Consider the following 21920-nt stretch of genomic DNA (forward strand, 5'->3'; position numbering starts at 1 on the left):
AGCACCTCGTGCTGACTCCAGTAAAAACAAAACATAAAGAGAGTCCTATAGAAAATGTATTTTTGATGGACTGCAGGGAACTTTTAGTAGAGCTAGCCCAATTGCCCTAAAGTCTGCTAAAAATATCGGTGTGTAATCCAGGACACGCCCCGAAAAACTACATTAAAGAGACTGAAAAAATTCCAATCGCTGCTTTCTGCGCAGCCACCGACGCATCAGTGGCAATTACAGAGTGGTCGGGGAACTTTTCAAGGTGATCACATAGGAGACTGAATATTAGACACGAAGGTAAGTGCTTCACATTAGATGGCAATATAGAATCAAAATAATATCCACAAAGGATGTTGAGCACCCAATAGGACATATAGAACCGAGGTCCACACTAATGTTTGCTAAAATGATCTGCGTGAAAACAACCTGGAGCATGCAGATCCTTGGCCAATGCTGAGTGAGAAAGAGGGCTCGGTTTGACACAAAAATAAGTATAGCCACACCGGGAGTTGCCTCAAATGATCGCAGGAATGATCTAACAGCTAGAAGGCGGAAACGGGAGTTAAGGTCCAGAATGTGGGCCTCCAATTCCAGGAAAGTGGTAGAAAGTGACTGCGGAAGCACTAGGCAAAGGCAAAGCGCCCGTTTCTCTAAAGGCAGCAAAGGGTGCAGCTTATATTTTGGACACCCAGAAAAAAGAATGCAGCCAGATTCCAGAATCGGTCTCACATAGGCCTTGTACAAAAGTAGAAGAGTATCTCGCCGCATAACCAATTTCTTATTACTTATCCGTATGAGCCTACCAAGGGCACGATCACCTTTCCGAACATTAGACTTGATGTGAGGCCTCCAGTCCATACTAGCGTCATACGTAATTGCTAAATACCGCACATACTCAACTTAAGGTATGACATCTGAGCGGTAGTTTAACGAAACATATAAGGGGGTTTTGGTTTTAAAAACTAGCACACTACTTTTGCACACACTTAAAACCAATTTAATTTTGTCCAACCAGACCTCAAGTGCATTTAGGTAAGCCTGTAGTGAATGATAGGGGTCATGAATATATTTTGCAGAGCCGAAGAATGCTATGTCATCTGCATATACTTATACAGTGACATCAGGATGAACCGTAGATTCGCACATTAATATATTAAAAAGGAGCGCTGAGAGCACAGAACCCTGTGGTACCGCTCGTGGCTGTGCATAGGTATCTGAGAATAATGAGCCATCAGTGCAAACGAATTCTCGTCCTTTCAAAAATTTCCTGATCCAAGCATAAATGTGGAACGGTGGACGTAATAATGACAACTTGTTTAGTAGATTGCAATTTTCAATGCTGTCATGGGCCTTGGCAATATTGAGCGTCACTAACGCTGATACCTCCTTGTTGCACATTTCAAGGCGAATTCTGCTTTCTAAATCTACATGTGCAGACCATATTGAGCATCCATGGCGGGAACCAATCTGGGCAGAACTCAATGCATTAATCTCGAAAATATGCATTGAGAGGCGGCCATGCAAAATTATTTCTAATAATTATACTAGATTCGAAGTCAAAGCAATCGGCAGAATGTTTTGAACATGAAATCCTTTACCAGAGTCTTCCAAGAGCAATATAATCCTCGCCACTTTCCAGACGTGCAGCAGCCTTGTAGATTATAATTCGTTGACCCGACCCAGGATATTCTGAGTGAACTGATTTGCTAAACTTTTGAGTATACCTACCGTAACTACGTCCAAATCTGGAGCCGAGGTTTGCATGGAAGGACCTTTCAACCTAAACATAGTCTGAGCAGGAAATGGAAGCGTGCAAGGGAACTCTGCACTGCTCCTGGAAATGTTGTTCAACCAGACCTCAAGTGCATTTAGGTAAGTCTGTTGTGAACGTTAGACGTCATGAATATCTTTTGCAGAGGCGAAGAATGGTGGCCCTTGCGTAATTTGTTCCAACTCATGCTTTGCTTCCTGTAGAGACAACACTACTGAACCTAATGACTGAGAAATATGTGTTTCTATTTCGTTGCATGAAACGATGCAAAGCCTTCCTGTACTAGGATTTGACAAATATTATTTACATGTTCGTTTTACTCGTCCTTTGCCTGCGCTATGGCTATCTTAAATGACGCCGAACAAAATTTGTAGTTTATCCAGGTTACTGGGATCTGGTTATAAGAAAGGCTTCTCCATGCTGGTTTCCTATGGCGGAAAGCTTTCTCACACGCATCATTCCACCATGTTGATGGCGACTTATTGTTTATTGCAGACCGCACAGTGAACAGGGAATCTACAGTAGCATTTGCAATTGAGGAAAATACCTTTTGTGCTTTGTCGGTCCTACATGAACAAAGGGGGGGGAGAAGCGTAGCAAAGCTGGCTATTTGGAGTTGTCTACTAGATTACGGTCAAAAGTGCTATCTCGCGTTCGGCTCATCATGATGGTAAATGTTATTGGAAAGTGGTCACTAGATGCACCACTGTCTACTGTAGATCATCATCCTATACCTATCCGACCTGCTGCCAGTGAGATAAATCGATGACAGATCGCGAATGTCCGTGCATGAAGGTTATAGCCCGAGAATTGCAGCAGCGCACAGCATTTGCCGACATCCACGTCCATAATAGCTGCCCACATGAGTCAGAGTAGTTACCCCAAAGAGTATGGTGCAAGTTAAAATCGCCTGCAATAACAACCCTATTAGAATTTGTAAGTCAAAATAGTCTGTGCTACGTACACCTATGGGGCAGTAGACATTAGCGACTGTGACAGGGCCACACTGCGGCAATGGGAAGCGACCGGAAAGTCCAATGTTGCAAGGAGATATATCACATTGCAACATGGAATGTAAGATCTATGACGCAAGGTAAACTGATATCGTCCAGTGAGAAATGGACAGATTGAACGTTGATATTTTGGGCATCAGCGAGCTCAAGTGGACCGGAATGGGAGAATTTATTTCCGGCGACCATTATGTCTTTTATTGTGGGCACGAATCCAGGAGAAGGAAGGTGGTCGCTCTCATCGTAAACAGAAGAATGGGCAAAGCAGCGCTAGGGTACAACCCCAAAAACGACCGAATGATTTCCCTTCGGATCCAAGGTCACCCTTTCAACATAAGTTATCCAAGTCTGTGCACCAACCACTACTGCTGAAGACGCTGACGTTGAGAGATTTTATGCTGACCTGCCATGACTTTTAGACCGCACTCCATCATCAGGCATCCTTTTTCTCATAGGAGACTGGAATGCTAAGGTGGGGAGTCAAGAAATATCCGGAATTACAGGCAAGTTCGGTCTGGGTGAGACAAACGAAGCTGGGCAGAGGCTAGCAGAGTTTTGTCAAGAAAACAACCTGACCATAGCGAATACTCATTTTCAGCAGCACAAGAGGCGCTGGTACACACGGACTTCACCGGACGGTCTGTAGAGGAATCAGATTGATTATATTCTTTGCAGGCAGAGATGGAGAAGCGCTATACAAGCAGTAAAAACAAAGCCTGGGGTCGATTGTGCCACCGATCATCAGCTTCTTGTTGCCAAATTATAGCTTCGATTGAGGAAAACGCAGAAAACTAGAAGGCCTTTCAGGTATGATCTGGATCAAATTCCATCAGAATATGCTGTGGAAGTCAGGAATCTATTTCAAGAATTAGATCTAAAAAAAGAGCCTGAAGAGATATGGACTGATACTCGTGATATAATACAAGAAGTTGCTACTAAGATTGTTCAAATGCAAAAGAAATTCAAGAAAGCAAACTGGTTATTTGAAGAGGCTTTGCAAATAGCTGAGGAAAGGAGGATGGCAAACGTTATGGGGGAAAGAGAAATATACAAGTTTCTCAATTTTTTTTTGGTTTTGGTTGGTTCATAGGAAGGGAAAGGCGCAGTATCTGTCACACTTGCTCTGTGGACACCTGAACCGCGCCGTAAGGGAAGGGATAAAGGTGGGAGTGAAAGTGGATAGAGAGAAAGGGGGGCCGTAGTGGAGGGCTACGGAGTAATTTCGACCACCTGGGGATCTTTAACGTGCGCTGACATCGCACAGCACACGGACGCCACTTCGTCCGTGTGCTGATTTTCAGAAAATAGCAAATAGCAAGGAGAGATAAGGATGCCTTCCTGAGCGTACACTGCCAAGCAGTTGAGGACAGCCGCCAATTGAGGAACACAAGAGCTCTGTATAAGACAATCAAAGATATCCAAGGAAGCTTCTGGGCTATGCTGGACGTGTTAACGGACAAACGTGGCAGGGACCTCACTGAAGCCTCAGAGATAAAAAAAGTCATAGGGCACTGTAGAATATGCATTGGAGTATTGCGAAAGCCGGATGGCAAGTTTGTGCCAAAGAGGCTATACGTTCACGCCGAGCTGCATATTGAGCACGTTATTTCGCACGTCTCGCTTCTCGCTCCTCGGTTGTCTCCGCAGCATGCCGTTGTTTCAACCTCTCATTACGACGAGCCGCCTTAGCAGTAGGCGCTATCATAGTCGTGTGCACCGCCTGTTCTCACAAACGGCACGAGTCGGTCGCCTACTTATACAACTATGTGACGTCGCAACACCTGTGGCGCTCCTCGTGGCGAGACCGGCAGTTAGAAAGCCGCTTCATGTGCACCGCCGCCCCTCGCGAACGGCTAAAGTTGGTTGCCCAGCTCTTCGGCGTGACGTCACACGGGGTTACGCAAAAGGTCATTTCATGCGTACCGCCGCGCTATGCGAACGGCTGAAAAGTGACCTTAGTATTGTTTTCGCAGTAAAAGAGGTGGCAGGGATACACAGAACTGTAAAAGAAGGACCCGGATGTGCAAACCCAACATAAGACGGTTATGATTACTGATCGCGAGCCCGGCATCCTGAAGAGCAAAATTAAATATGCCTTAGCCTGCCTTGCTAAGAACAAAGCTAGCGGAATTGATGGCATTCCAGCTGAGTTGCTTTAAAACCTCAACCAAGACGTTGTTAAGGTTCTGTATACATTATGTCAGCAAATTCGGACAACTCTGCAGTGGCCACAGGATTGGAGCAGGTCAGTTTACATCCTCATTCCAAAGAAAGGCAGTGCCAAAGATTGTTCCAACTACCGCACGATCGCGCTTATTTCGCATGCTAGGAAGGTAATGTTGAAAGTCCTCCAAGAAGGCTGCAGCAGTATGTGGATCGGGAGCTTCCGCACGTGCAAGCTGGGTTTCGCAAGGGCAGAGGAACTAGAGACCAGTTTGCCAACCTTCGCTGGATTATGGAAAAATCAGCAGAGTTCCAGAAACCCATCTACTTCTGCTTTATTGATTCTGCGAAAGCGTTTGACTGTGTAGATCACAGAAGATTGTGGCAAGCTCTACAAGAGATGGGAGTTTTAATTGACCTCATCTGTCTCCCGAGGAACTTGTATGAAGGGCAAGAAGCCCCAGTCAGAACTGGGCATGGTCTTACTGATTGGGTTCCGATTGAGAAAGGAGTGAGCAAGGCTGCATACGGTCGCCCTGCCTATTTACCCTATATGCGGAGTGCCTCATGACGAAGGTCAGTCTGGACGAGTCTTCAGTTGGAGTGAAGGTTGCTGGGAAACGTTTCAACAACCTTAGATATGCGGATGATACCACTTTAATCGCAGAAAGTGAAGTGGAACTCAAGAGACTTCTGAAGCACGTACAAGAAGAGAGTGAGAAGTTTGGCCGTAAACTGAACAATAAAAAGACAAAGATCATGGCATCTTGCCCTATCAAGGCCTGAAACATCAATGGACAAGAAGTGGAAGCTGCGACAGATTTTCTTTTCTTGGGCTCCAAGATTACCCAGGAAGGAGACTGCATCCATGAAATTAGGAGACGCCTGCTTCTGGGAAAGAGAGCCATGGCTAGCCTCGACCGCCTAGTAAAGAGCAGATATATTAGACTGCCTACCAAGATCGGTATAACGCGTGCTATGGTCTTTCCAGTTGTGATGTATGGATGCGAGAGCTGGACTGTGAAGAAGGCTGACCGCCGAAGAATTGACGCGTTTGATTTGTGGTGCTGGCGAAGACCCTTGAGAGTTCATTGGACTGCCAGAAGATCAAATCAGTCGATATTGTCGACCATAAACCTGACTGCTCATTGGAGGGTCAAGTTCTTAAGGTAAAGGTCAGCTACTTTGGTCATCTGATGAGAAGAGAGAAGTCGCTGGAGAAAGATTTGATGTTGGGGAAAGTTGAAGGTCACCGGAGAAGAGGTAGGCCGCGAACGCGATGATGGTTAGATGGCATCCTCGAGGTGCTGCAGATGAATTTATGTGATGTTAGGAGGATAGTGTGAGACCGGAAAGCGTGGCGTGATATTATTCATAGGGTCACAAAGAGTCGGACACGACTGAACGACTGAGCTGAACTAAACTGAAGTCTAAAGTCTGGGCTACGTACACCTATGGGGCAGGAGACATTAGCGACTGTGACAGGCCACACTGCGGGAATGTGATATCTACAGCCAAAATCTCACACTCAGGATTCAATAATGTTTTGCTTATTTTTGCCCGGTGACATAATTTTGACGATATCAAAGTGAATAAGCCACCATCCCTACCGTTTGCACGATCGGAGTGGCAAACACGAAATTTCTTTAAGGTTAATGACTTTGCGGGGGAGAGCCAAGTTTCTTGCAAGAACACTATGTCTGGCTTATGTGTTGAAATAAGAAGATATAAATCTTGAAGTGAAGATGCAATAGAGCGACAATTCCACTAAAGAACTTGTACGCCTGCCATGATTACTTTCCTAAAATTGAGGCCGCAAGAGCATATTTTAACACACCGGATTGCGGTAAAACTTTTAAAGGCCCTTTTTTAGTTTCGGTCTGGGAAATGGAGGACTTAGAGGATAAGTTTGAAGCACGGCGCTTCTGAGTAAAGCATGCCATTTCAACATCATTAAAGCAAACACTTTTGCGAGAAATGCTGACAGGGACACTGTCGATAGGCTGCACTTGGGCCGGAACTAGAGGACAAGCTGCATTTAAACTTTCAGCGCAGGTTTGAAATGAAATAGATGCTGGAGCCAGCACAGGTTGTGGTAGGCAATATGACTGGCTAGCAACAATACCAAACAAGGCTTCAGTAAAGCTGGTAAGCATACGCTCAAACCCGACAGAAAGGAGCTTTTCAACCGTTGTCGCAATTGCGGTAGACAACGTGGCCTCGAAGTCTGGAGTAGAAGGGAGCACATAGTTGGCATAAGTGTGCCTTTTGCGATCAAGAAGAGCATAAACATCTGCTCGAGAACAACTATTTTCTTGACTTAATTCTACTGTCACCTGCTTTGGGAACGTTTCTTACAACTGGTGTCAGTCATTAGTCGAGGGCTCGTTACTACATAGGCAACAGCTATGTTTTGCAGCGGTGCAGCTATCAGAAGAGTGTCCTCCCCCACACACCCTGCATCTAGTCGCAGACTTACACGCTCTTCCACTGTCTCCAAATCGCCAACAGTTGGTGCATTGAACGGGGCGAGGACGTAGCGGGTCATTGCGTTAACATTTGGCCAAATTTTTAACTCAAATAGACACATTAGACCGGCAAAAGTTGTTATAACTTACTGTAGCCACACGCACCCCGGCCACCAAGCCGCACGTCGACACCATTCACTTTCAAATCATGACCATTCCTGAACAGGCGGTGTCCTTTCGCCAGTACTGGTGTTCGGGAGTTGATTTTAAAACATTCGATTGCCTTAAAACCGCAGAACATTATAGCCGACATGCTTCCCGCCGTAAAACGCGAATGCAGCCTTACCCCGCCAGCCGCCTCAAATTACTTGGCGGTGGTGGTGGCAGCGGTGAACGCAGCGCTCCTTAGTACCGCATGGCCACTGCAGGCTGTATATTCTGATAAAAAGACAGGTTGAAGTCGCAGCAGCCCAGCCTTTGAAATACTGGCTCGTTGACTGAGGCTTCCATAACCTATGTTTCTTTTCTTGCATGCTCTCAAGGGTGAGGCCGGTAAAGCGGATTGCTCAAGATAGCTGGGCTGCTCTTTGCGTTTCTTGATTGGGAGATGAAAGGCACCAACCATACATGGGATGAATTTAGTTGGCACCTTATTGTTCAAGATGTATATATTTTATACCTTTCGAAATGTATTCTCACTTGAGTGATACATTAGGTGTCCCTAACTGTGAGTGTCCCTATGAACAACGGAGAAATGGCGGCATATCAAGGAGAACGCTCTGGTTCCCTATAATTGTTCTGATTGCTGGGAATCGCTTTTTTGCAAGAACTATATTCCCAGCTTGAACAAGGTCTAGAAAACCACAATCAATTGTTACATGCGTATCCGAAAATTACCACTGTAAGCTCTCGAGCAAAAATATCTCCCTCCTGGTGTTACGCATACCAAAAACTCAAGCATGTACGCTTCTTTGTAATTTGAGCATAGGACTCTTTCTTTCTTCATGGTTTATGGCTGTTCGCTACGTATCTTTCTGCAATCAATAATTATTGTCCATCCAGGATAATGCACCTTGAAACTTTCAAACATTTCGGCCGCAATCACTCTTGACGGGGGCAAAAAATCTATTTCTTTGCGGCCACAAAGACTATCTTTACCACACTTTTCAAATCTCGTGACATAGACGTTTCGCTTATATAGAAGTGAATAGCTTGTGACGAGTAGTAGCTAATACCAAGTTTCAACTTCATAAGCAAGAAAAAAAGCCTATTTTGTGTTGTGACGTCACATTGCATTTCAGACAAATCTGGCAGTATGCTAAGAAGCAATGCGATGCTGACACTGCAAAGGTCTTCTAATGCATTTGCTGTGTTAATGATGCTATCATAGCTAGAAAAATAATATTTTTCTAGTCAGGCAGCTGTGCTTGTTACTAACCTCTGGCTGGTGCTGTACACTGCTCTCGCATGTCTCAAGATGCGTGTAGTACCCATTTCAGTGAACTTATTCAAAATGAACGCAATAATAGGGCATTGGATTACATTACTAACCCTACAAGCACCAGCATTTTCTTAACATGCTGTATTGAAAATGATATAGTAGAAATATTAAAAGGTATGAATGTTTCGAACAGTGAAGAAGCTTTGGACTGAAAATGACAACTGTTATGCACGTCTTCGCAATTATATGCCCTATTTTACCTTTTTTCTATAACTCGTCTCTAACTATAGGCATCTTTCCTTCAGACGAGAAAATAGCGAAAGTACTTGCAATTTCTAAAGGTGTTTCCAAACACGATCTGTGCAGTTATAGGCCAGTTTAAATATTGCCTTTTTTTTAAAGGCGTGGAAAAATTATGCATTTACGACTTTCTAATTTTCTTGACGCGTTTAATGTAATAACTAAATAATTTCGATTTAGACCTAAGACTTCTAGTGAAATGGCTCTTATGAAACAAAAAGAAATAATCATGTAAAACATAGAATGTAAAGAGTTATCGCTGGAATTTCTCATAGATTTCTCCAAAGCTTTTCACAGAATTAATCACGATGCTCTTCTTCTGACACTTTATATTTACGGTAATCAGGACAAGGCACTAAATACTAGCTATCTAAAATTACCGATATCAGTATGTTTCCATATGTAATAATTGTTCAACTTATAATTAAATAAAGCATGGTGTACTTCAAGGAAGTATTGTTGGCTTCTTATTATTCAATGTATATATTAGCGATTTAGGACAAATTGATTCCGAAACAGAATATGTAATTATTCACGAGGACGCAACTTTATTTCTGTCAGGACCAGCGCGAACAGTGTAGTCGAGAGGGCCAACAGCATGTTAGGTAAAGGTAACTCCTTGTCTGAAGTACTTTCTTTACTGATAAGCGTAAAGCACATGATATTGTTATTGTTTACAGCAAAAAATGTGAAATGGGTGGAAGACACATATTTAGTCTTGGTGGTAAGAGAATAGAAACAACTAATGTTGTAAAACGCTTAGCATTTACTTTAATGAATTCATGTTATTGGATGACCACGTCAAGAGGCTGGATGGTAAACTGGATAGCGTTGTCTGCATACTTAGAAGGCTAAAGTGCATGTTTCCTACTAGGACGAAATTTGTAACCTACCTCGCCCTGTTTCAATCTCATGTTAAATATTGTAATCTTTACTGAGGAACGACGACGCAAACTAATATTTAGAAGGTTTCAATATTTCAAAAAAAATGCAGTGAGAGCGATAGCAGGGGCTTCAGATTTAGCACATACAAGTTTTTTAATTTCAAAATACCGCATTATGAATGAAAGCGTCATCCATCAGTATCGTGCGATTTAGCTGTATCAATCCCACGTACACAGCAACATTGCAGTTTTAACTGACCCTGTTATTCGGCGGGAAAATACTTTCTCCAGAATATAAGACACTACGAATACTCGTCCACTCAGAAATTATGGACTTCAAACGTTAAGAGATACATTATCGTCAGTCTTAAACCGATATACTTTCACTAATTTATCCATTTTCTGTTTCATGCAACATAATCGTAAACATTTTCCTTCATAGCAATGAAGATAATGGAACTCTAAGAAATACAAAGTAACCATGCGATTTGAAGCTGATTTGGTTCTGTGCGTAAATCTACAGAACCTGTACTGCCTTATGACGAAAAATAGTGTATATATTCTTTATTTCTACGACTTCTCTAGGTTTTTTTTTTTTGTTATTCGCCATCGCCGCCTCGAACCACTGCGTGAGATGGGAGCTTTGTCAAGCTGTGCAAGAAGCTTGTTTTTTTCCTCTGTCCTCAGCCGTTGTGAATGACTGGAATAAATTGAACTGAACTGAACTTAACATAACTTGTCTGTTTTATTCATTTTAGCTTTAATCAGACACAATTTTTCTGTGCCTGATGAGGTGACTGTTTTTTCTAAACTTCTCTTTTCCGTTCAATACGTATGTGATAGCCTGAGTGAACGAACCCTTATAAGCTACATCAACCTATTTAATATATATTTCATGACATCCGCCCTAAAATTTAATTTATCACTGGAGTGACTGCCGCTTTAGCCACCGACCTCTGATAAATGCGTCTCCTGCGGTAGGACTCGAGGTCATTGGTTGGCTGCACAGAATACTTTATTGCATTTCTTTTTATGAAATAGGATTCCGAAGCGAATTGATTCGTTATGTAGGTACAACGGCAGGCACTTGGGTTTAGTTGTGGTCAGGCTTTTTTTTTGTCTATTCATAAATATTGTCTCCAGAGTGGCAAGTTCGTAGGATTTGCCCCATTAGCTAGTAAACACGACTGAATTATTGCTGCCAATATGGTGTCTGTTCTCCTGGTGTTATTTTCTGTAGGTTTATAGCAGGCACTCAGGTGAGGCACCTTCTTCGATTGCAAACTTACGCTATTGCTAGTTGCTTCCTCGACACAATCTCTCCGAGCCAAGCTGACCTTTGCAGCAGGTTCCTTTCAGAGAACACTCAGTATGACTCGCCTCATTTCTGGACTAGCTGCCCACACTGCAGTGAGCTACCACGCGCGTTTTTACCTATGTAAAGAGCAATGTGACTCTCCCAGGAAATTGTAGCAAAGAGATCTCCACTACGGTCATTATGACATGATACAAATATGTCAGCCGCATAGTGATAGCCACTTGTAGCAACAATCAGCTTTATCCGCAATACAAAATAAGCGTATGCATTTTCACCTGATAATAATTATAATGTTGTTAACGATGCGCCACTATCAGTGCGCACATTTGAAGACACCTTTAGAGTGAGTGGTGGTAGCTGTTCCGGTCTCAAAGGACATGCATAGCAAGCTCAGCCTGAAGACAGCTACCTGTATTGACCGTAGGGGGTAGCCGTTTGTTGCCCAGCTTTGGCCGGTTCAAGCCAGATTAAGAGTCGACGTCATAGTTAACGAACAAAAATAAACTTTATACACAGCAAGACACCATATAAAGGAATTCACACTAACACTTCATATACACAGACAAGAGGTTCACAGAAAGGCAATGCAAAGCATGCAACTAAAGAGGCTTTCAATAAACATAGAAGCTAACAATCCTGAACAATACACGAGACAGTCAATAAACAAACATCAAATTGCTCACCGGGCACTGTCGCAGGTCGACGTCTTAACTGGCTGTGTGGGCATCCTGTAGACGAACGCCGCTCCCTCGCAGATCTTGCAGGCGCTCCGAAAAGCTGGTTAACCCCGGGAGCCCAGCATTGGGATTTTCTAACTCGCAGTAATACTGGCTCTAACGCTGCCTGGCTGGCTCAAGCTACGGGACCGGAATAAATAGTGCGTGCATCGTTTGTCTGTTACAACAGGCCATGGGTGATGCGCACATGCACGTAAATTTCGCTCTTTAATCATCCTCTCTTCCTCCTTCCGCCGTGTGTAGTCATTGCTAAGGCGCGGCAGTACTTTCTCGTCAGGACTAGCATATTCTCGACCGGTTGAGTCATCGTCCTCGCTGGCTGATGAGGTGGGGGTGATGCCGATGCGCGCCAGGCCGCGGTCTCTCCTTGTGCGGAGAAGGAGATGTTTTTCAACATTCTCGAACTCTCTGTGTGACGCCGCGCACGCGGTGGTTGAATAGAAATATGCGCCGATTTCGTGATATCCATGATGTTAAAGTTCCAATATTTCATAGTCCTTGAATCGCGTATCACAAAGTATTTGTTCTAAGCTTCATTATTAGCTGTGAAAAATTATGTCGTATGACAATGAGCACAGATTTAAACAGACTACATAAAATATGTAGTCAGGTTAAATTCCGTGTGGCTCATTTCCTAATTCGTACCCTTCAGAAAGTGTTCTACTTTTCCTACCAGTGTGAGTGGTTGAATATGCTACCTGACAATACGAAACCATTGTGGAATCGTTTTCACTGGAATTTTCCGTCGTCTGTTTTCGAACGTTTTTATTCGCCGGATGAACATTGTTCACGTTGCCACATGGCAACTGTGAGGCTCCGCACTTGTAGGCTCAGCGCATATTTTTGATCCTTGGGAATGTATACTGGGGCAGTGGCATACGATAGGAACACGGTTCTGCAGTTGTTTAAATGCAGGAGCCATATTCAGGTTCAAAATTATGTACTCGTATTGCGCTTTTAAGCCTCATAGATGTTATGCCAGTGGGTAAGGCCTCATAAGATCCTAATATTTTATTGGGCGACTGTCCTGGGGGGCAGAATGTGCCATTAATCTCTAGATGTTTTATTTTTACGTACGCCAGCCTCAGTTAAAGATAATTGTCCTTAGGCTAGAACGTCGATGTGACATATAACGTTTCGAACCTACTGTCTAAATATAGGTCATATAAATTGCGCACGCATATAGAGTGAAAAAAGCACACATTTTGTTTAATGCAAAACATTATAAGCTGCCGTCCTAGCTACCAACGAGTTTTGCATGAAGCCTCTGAGCTACCGAGCATAACGCTGATTCCGAACAACGTATATCTTTGAATTACCAGGTCCAAAAGTGACATGGCATTGGTTGGTTTGGTTTGTGGAGTTTAACGTCAAAAAGCAACTCAGGCTACGAGAGACACCGTAGTGGAGGACTCCGGACATTTCGACAACCTGGAGTTCTTTAACGTGCACTGACATCGCCCAGCACACGGGCGCCTTGCTTTTCGCCTCCATCGAAAAGCGGCCGCCGAGGCCGGGATTCGATCCCGCGTCCTTGGGAACAGTAGTCGAGCGCCGTAACCACTACGCCACCCCGAGGGCGTGTGACATGGTATTGCTAATTTCCAAGGATAACATAAAATAATCAGAAATTACTTAGAAAGACACCGGGTCAAGGATGAAAATTTGCGAATACAAGGATCGACTAGTAATTTAGGCTAATATGAAAGAATTAGGGTCAGCCATTAATATTAAGAAATAATTGCTCCTACTTAAGGGTAGTTCTAAACAGCATAAAATTTAGGCCAAGTTAGAAGCCTATTACCGGAATACGGTTATTAACACCAACTAGCCGCACGAGCTGAAATTGCGTTCCATCTCAACATATCACATTATACTCTAGAACTAAAGGTGCATCCTCAGCAAAATTAGGAATTATGCAGCATAGCTAAGAATAATTTGGCGTAAGCAGTGCTGTACGTGGCTTTCCGAATCAACAATCAGTTGTGTCGCCTCTGGCGCTAATTCTTGCCTTGCTGTTCACAGTGCTGTCGGCCTCTAATGCGGGTGGTAATAAACTACTACACATTACTTAATAAGAATTACAATATCAGAAAACTAAAATTTGCCCAGCGATGCCAACTAATGCTTCTCCATTTCTAAATGTGTTTCGTCGAGCTTGGCCATAGCTCAATTATTTCTGTTAACGCACACTTTCGTTAGACTCCGTTTACCATCTGAGGTTCAGTGCTGCTGAAATGAATGTGGAGCGAAGGCTTTCGCTGAAGATCGTCTGCAGTGATGTAATTCGTCTCTACCGGTTATCACCAGCAGTTTATTTATCTTATTCTCGTCATTTTTCCGTAGCAGCAACGAACAGGTCGATAACTAACGGGATATCCTTTTTGGGTACCGGCGCAACGCTCAAGAGTAGCGTGGTGTTGCTTTCGCTGTCAAAATCTAAAATACACATATACCTTTTACGCAAATATATTATACTATTTTAATCACAGCCCGATAGTCTTCAACCTTCGCTGCTTAGTCGTGCTTTTCTGATGACAACTCCTAATATATGTATTGCCAAGGGGCACTCGGAGTGAAAACGACGTTGAAGTGAATCGGCTCCGGACTCCCAGGACTTACCTAAAACTAGAACCTTTAAAACTAGAACGAAGAGCTCTGTTAACGTAGCCCCATTCGCCAACATCGTGACAAATCTGGTGGAGGTGAGGTCTGATGTCCCGTACCCCTACACTAATCAGGAGTGCTGGTCATATATTCGAGGCAACGCCTGTTCACCGCACTAGCCGCAGGCAACGAGGCCTACCACCTGAGCTTTCCCCCTCGGGCATGACTACCAGCAGCCACGACGTCGTCGCAATGCCTGGAGCGACCCCCGCCCCCTACGTGACGTTTCAGAACCCCCGCGTCCCAAAGACCTTTCGCGGGGACACCTACGAAGACGTCGATGACTGGTTGCAGCAATACTAAAGGGTAGCTACATTCAACCTCTGGGATGAAGCCGCACGGCTTCGAAATGTATACTTCAGCCTTCAGGTTTGCGCTCGGATGTGGGTTGAGAACCATGAAGAGCAGCGGTCTTCTTGGAGTGAGTTCAAACGTCATCTTGCGGCAGCTCAGATCGCCGCGAAGAGGCCCAATGCGCTCTCCAATCTCGGGTCCAAATGCCTAACGAAACCGTCGCGGCGTATGTCGAAGACATGACGCGCCTGTTTAAGCGTGCGGATCCTACGATGTCCGAAGACAAAAAGCTGCGATACCTCGTGAGCAGCATTATTTGGGATCAAAGAGCAGCTTTTCGCTGGCCTGGTGCGCAGCGCGCCGAAAACTGTCGCAGAATTCCTTGCGAAAACATTCACTATAGAGAACGTGCTTCAGCAGCGCGCTTCGCCACAGGATCGTACCGTCCACGCCGCCTCCGTCTCTGCTGAGTTGTCAATGCATAGCATGGACACCTCGGCGCTACGGGAGCTCATACCAGCTCCTGCCTCCATTGCGAGCGTTGTACGCAACGAGGTGCTGCAAGCGCTCCGGCCCCCATTTCCAAGCGGTGAAGCTCGCCCTGCTCCTCCTCTTACTCCACCCGAGTGTCACCGCCCTACATACTCCCAGGTGCTGCAATACTGTCCACCCTCGTCGCCGTCCCTGATACCTGGGAACATAGCTGTGCCGAAAACAGCAGCCCCCGTGATCCAGTACGTCAGAGATTCCCGACCGCCTACACGGAAAGCAAACGAGTGGCGTACCCCCGACCGACGGCCGTTATGCTTTCACTGCGGCGAACCGGGTCACGTCTATCGGCGCTCTCCTTACCGTCGACTGGGTCCCGAAGGGTTTCCAGCTGATTCTCCGCGGCCTCGCTACGGCGAACGGCCTCGAGCCGTTGAAGATTTCGTCAATGACCAGCGCCGGGTTGTTCCGTCTCGTCTGCGACAATCTAGATCACTGTCATCCAGGGTTCGGCCGTCGCCATCTGCTACGAGGGCTTCGTGGGCAGCGCAGGGCCGATCGCCCAGTCCCTGGAGGGAAAACTGAAACCAGCGACCTTCGGGGGCACGCTCGCTGGACATCGATGCGCGGGAGACCCCCCATTGATGCGGACACGAAAAGACTACGGATCGACATTGGAAAAGTCCGCGGTTACCGGTCATTAGGCCACCTCGACGCCACCACGACGCACCTGCAACCACGATGAATTGCCGATGGAACCGACGATGAAACAACACACCCGAAACGACGACAAATTGCCGGTGGAACAAACGACGCAACCACGCACCCGCAGAGACGACGAACTGCCGGTGGGACATATGACGCAACAACGCACCCGCAACGACGACGAATTGTCGGTGGAACGGACGCCACAGCAACGCATCTGCAACGAAGACGAATTGCAGGTGAAGCAGACCGCGTACACCGACGCAGAGCACTGAAAGACTCAGAAGCCTGACATTCGCGAGCAGCTTTCATTGGACATACCCGTAGTACTGGATGGTCGCCATGTTCGAGCCCTGTTGGATACTGGCGCTGTATATTCTATTTTGAGCAGCCAGTTTGCCGCAGTTCTCAAGAAGATTTTTACTCCGTGGGCTGGCCCACATGTTCGCACTGCGGGTGGTCATGTGATTACTCCTCTGGGCATGTGTACGGCCAGAGTTCAAATTTAAGAGTCAACATTTGTGGTAAGCTGCCTTGTTCTGAAAAGCTGTTCGCGTGAGCTGATTCTGGCCGTAGATTTTCTGCGTGAATATGGCGCAATTATTGACCTGCTGGATTCTAAAGTCTCGTTTTCTACTGAGAAAGCAGTGGCCCTCAGCGGTGCAAAGCGACCACTCCATGTGCTTCGAGTTTACGCGGACAGTGTCACTCTGTCCCCCCGAACCAGCACCTTCGCTAATGTCAAATTCAATGCCCTTCACAATGCTGACACAATAGTCAAAAGTAACGTCTCATTACTGTTGACAGAATGAGTCTGCGTGGCCCGCAGTTTGATTCATCTTCACCGTGGTCAGTCCAAGGTTCTTGTTACCAATTTTCTGCACAAGTATCGGAACAGTTTTCGTGACACTTGCTAAGCTTTTGCAGCACGCATCTCTGGTGCCTCCGAGTGCTTGTCCACAGAAACCGTGCCACCGCCCACATCCCTCGACAATCTCGATGTCAGCGCAGAGCTATCGGTCAGCCAGCGTGATCAGCTGTCTTCATTGTTACTCGAATTCAGATAATGTTTTGCATTGTCGTCAAACGTGAATCAAACTCCGATCACCAAGCACCAGATCGTAACGTTCGATGATGTGCGCCCAATCCGCCACACCCCTACCGCGTCTATTCAACCGAGCGCGAAGTTATTAAGTCACAAGCTAAGGAAATCCTCGAAGATGAGGTTATCCAGCCTTCCAATAGCCCTTGGTCCTCCCTGGTGGTTCTACTTAAAAAGAAAGACGGTACGTTACGTTTTTGCGTTGATTACCGCAAACGGAGCTCCGTAACCAAGAAGGATGTCTACCCCTTGCCGTGGATTGACGACTCTCTCGACCGCCTTCGGCGTGCAAAGTATTTTTCTTCCATTGATCTACAAATTGGCTACTGGTAGATTGAGGTCGATGAGTGAAATCGTGAGAAGACGGCCTTCGTCACACCCCACGGCCTTTACGAATTTAAAGTTCTACCTTTCGGCCTGTGTTCCGCGCCGACCACATTTCAGCAGATGATGAACACTGTCCTCGCCGGCCTTAAATGGCAGTGTTGCCTAGTCTACCTAGATGACGTGGTGGTCCTCGCAGAATCATTTGAACAACATCTTAAGCGCCTGCGGTCAGTACTCGAAGCCCTTCGATCCGCTGCCCTGACACTTAAGTCCCAGAAATGCCACTTAGGCTACCAAGAGCTTAAATTTCTCGGCCATGTCGTCTGCGCCGCCGGCGTGAAGCCCGACCCTGATAAGCTTGCTGCTGTTGCGGAATTTCCCCATCCACGTGACAAGAAAGCCTTTCGCCGACTTCTAGGCTTGTGCAGTTATTACCGGCTTTTTATCGATAACTTCGCTGATCTCGCTGAACCGCTGACTAGGCTCACCCGGGGAGACATCTTTTGCTTGGACTTACGAGCAAGAAGCTGCTTTTGCCGAGCTGCGTCTCCGTCTCCAATCGCCGCCTGTTCTAGCCCATTTCGATGAGCAGGGGGAGACAAATACACACCGACGCCAGTAACATTGGCCTTGGAGCGGTTCTCGTGCAACGTCAAGAGGGTGCTGAACAAGTTATCGCACATGCCAGCCGCACTTTATCCCACGCCGAGACGAACTATTCAGTTACTGAAAAGGAACGCCTCGTCATTATTTGGGCTGCTGGGAAATTTCACCCCTACCTTTATGGTCGCCCATTTAAAGTGGTCACTGACCACCGTTCTTTGTGTTGGCGGGCCAACCGGCGTTGCCCCGTGCGGCCGCCTGGCGTGATGGAGCTTTCGCCTACAGGAGTTCGATCTCACTATTGTCTTAAGTCCGGTCATAAGCATGAAGATGCTGACACGCTCTTCCGTGCGCCTGTCGAGCTCGCTTCACCAGACACGGATGACGCTAGCAGTTTCCTTGCAGCTGTTGATGCTTCACATATGCCTCATCAGCGCGTGCCGATCCAGAGTTGCGAGTACTGATTCATTATTTATAAGGTCAGCCAGCCACCATACCTAAGTTCTTTTCTCGGAGCCTCTCAACTTTCTGCCTGAGAGATGGTCAGCTTTATAAGCACAACTCTAGATCCGAGTCGAGGACCTACCTCCTCGTGGTACCCACAGCTCTGAGAGAGGAAATCCTTTCCCCGTGCCACGATGAACCAACTTCTGTCCACATGGGCTATTCTCGCACGCTTGCTAGAATACGATAGACATTCTACTGGCCCAGCCTTGCCACTGTTGTTAACCTCTATGTCAAAAGCTGTCGGCAATGTCAGCGTCGGAAGGCTCCTCAATCAAAGCCTACTGGCCTCCTCATGCCCATGATACCACCACAAGCACCGTTTCATCAAGTCGGCATGGACCTTCTCGGTCCTTTCCCTCGGTCCTCCGGTGGCAATCGTTGGATAATCATCGTCACTGACTATCTGACTCCCTATGCCGAGACCAAAGCGTTACCTAGTGGTACAGCGTCTGAAGTTGCCCATTTGTTTGCACACCAGATAATGCTGCAACACGGTGCTCCTACCTGTAATATTACTGATAGAGGGACTGCCTTTACTTCACAAATTATGGCCGAAGTCTTTCATCTCAGTGGTACGGTTTATCGAAAATCTACTGCTTACCATCCGCAGACTAATGGGCTGACGGAAAGGCTTAATAAGACCGTCGCGGATATGCTGGTGGTGTATGTCGACGCCCAGCACAAGACTTGGGATGCGATCCCGCCATATGTGACATTCGCATACTATACGGCAGTCCAAGAGGCTACACGTTTCACACCGTTTGGCCTTGTTTACGGCAGGGAGGTTCGGACGAGGCGGGACGCAATGCTCTCTTGCAAAACAGATACCGATCTTTGTTCTGACACCGAGCAGTTTGTCCAAGATGCTGAGCAAGCACATGAACTAGCACTCGTCCACATCACTCTGCAACAGGACAGAGATTCACGCCAGCACACCCTCCGCTACAGACAAGCTTCCTACAACTCCGGGGACCAGGTTTGGGTATGGACACCTGTTCGACGGCGCGGCGTATCAGACAAGCTAATTGGCCGCTACTTAGGACCATATAAAATCGTGCGGCACATCAGCAACTTCAATTACGAGGTGCTCCCGGATGGATCAGAGCACGCAGGCTGTCGGCTACCTCGTCCAGAGACAGTTCATGTCTTGCGATTGAAGCCGTACTTTGCGCGGTGACTGACAAACTGCATGTGCAAACTTTTTTTTTTTTTGGGGGGGGGGTTGCTTTTGTCCGCTTGTGTGCACGTGTGACTGTGTCCGTCACGCTTAAGGAGGGAGGAATGCCAGGGGGCGCTTGGAGGGAAAACGACAGTGAAGTCTCGCAGGATGTGCCTAAAACTCGGAATGCGCAATTCCACCTGTACCGGCTTTGTTAACCTAGCCCCAGTCGCCAACACTGTGACAATATATATATATATATATATATATATATATATATATATATATATATATATATATATATATATATATATATATATATTGTCACGTCTCGTCAGAACGCAAAGGAGGGCCGAAATATAAGACGGTTTGATTAGTGGACTAAAACGACTCTTGCGCTCAAGCTTCCTCCTTCTTCTTACAGCTCGCGCTTCTGTTCCCATAGTCGTCATCTTTTGCGTCGTCTTCTATGCGGCATTCGCCCCCCTCCTTAGGAAGCATCGTCCCGATGAGAACAAAAGGAAGTAGGAGGTTAAGGTCAAACTGAGTGGTATGGCTTCATACGCACGACGTGGACGACGTCAGCTTGGCGCTGGCGTTGCTTTGCTGTCGACACCCCGTCTGGCATCACCTCATAAGTGACGTCGGTTAAACGTCGCTGAACAACATAGGGTCCAAAGTATCGCCGCAATAGTTTTTCGGAGAGTCCACGGCGGCGAATAGGCGTCCAGACCCTCACTTTGCCGCCAGGTTCGTACATTACATGTCGGTGTCTCTGATTGTAGCGTCGTGCATCATGCTCCTGCTGACTTTTGATCCGCACACGCGCTAGTTGGCGAGCTTCTTCTGCATGCTGAGCGAATTCCTCGGCGTCCTGATCGAGATCATCGGTGTCGGCATTCGGGAGCAACATTGCATCCAGCATAGTTGTTACTGGTCGCCCGTGAAGGAGGCTGAATGGTGTCATGCGAGTGGTGTCTTGGCGGGCCGTATTGTAGGCGAACGTGACGTAGGGAAGTATTTCGTCCCAATTCTTGTGGTTCACGTCGACGTACATGCGAAGCATGTCTGCGAGGGTCTTATTGAGGCGTTCCGTCAACCCATTGGTTTGAGGGTGATAGGCAGTAGTTTTACGGTGACTGGTACCACTGAAGCGAAGAACGATTTCCAAAAGTTCGGCCGTAAATGTAGTTCCTCGGTCAGTTATAATAAGTGCCGGAGCGCCATGCCTCAGGACAATGTTCTCAACGAAGAACCTAGCTGATTCGGCGGCGGTACCTCTTGGCAGAGCCTTGGTCTCCGCGTAGCGGGTAAGATAATCAGTGGCGACAATTATCCATTTATTCCCGGCTGTAGACGTCGGAAATGGTCCCAGGAGGTCCATGTCAATTTGCTTAAAAGGTGTCGCTGGCACTTGAAGAGGGTGGAGTAGGCCAGCTGGTTTTACAGGGGGTGATTTACGGCGCTGGCAGTCTATGCACGTACGTACATAGCGTTTCACTGTCGCCGGCAGTTTTCGCCAGTAGTATCCGTGCTGTACTCTAGCCAATGTGCGGGTGTACCCTAGGTGACCGGCGGTTGGCTCGTCGTGGCACGCTTGCAAAACTTCAGTGCGGAGAACCGACGGGACGACGAGTAGATGACTGTTTCCCCCAGGACGGAAGTTCTTCTTGTAAAGTACGTTGTTGCGAATAAAGAATGAAGGGATTACTCGGGCGAAAATCTTCGGAACAACCGTAGTTCGCTTCTCCAAGAAATCAATAAGAGGGAGCAATTCCTGATCCTCTCGCTGCTGTTTGGAAAGCGTTGCGTCATCTATGACACCTAAAAACACAGTGTCTTCATCTGTCATAGTGGAAAGTTCGACCGGCGCTCGCGAAAGGCAATCTGCATATGTGTGCTTCTTTCCAGATTTGTAAATAACTGCCATGTCAAATTCTTGTAATCGAAGGCTCCAACGCGCGAGTCTCCCTGAAGGATCCTT

Source organism: Amblyomma maculatum, chromosome 11 (assembly GCF_055883805.1).
Source record: "Amblyomma maculatum isolate TAMU_Amacu chromosome 11, ASM5588380v1, whole genome shotgun sequence".
Classification (NCBI taxonomy): Eukaryota; Metazoa; Arthropoda; class Arachnida; order Ixodida; family Ixodidae; genus Amblyomma; species Amblyomma maculatum.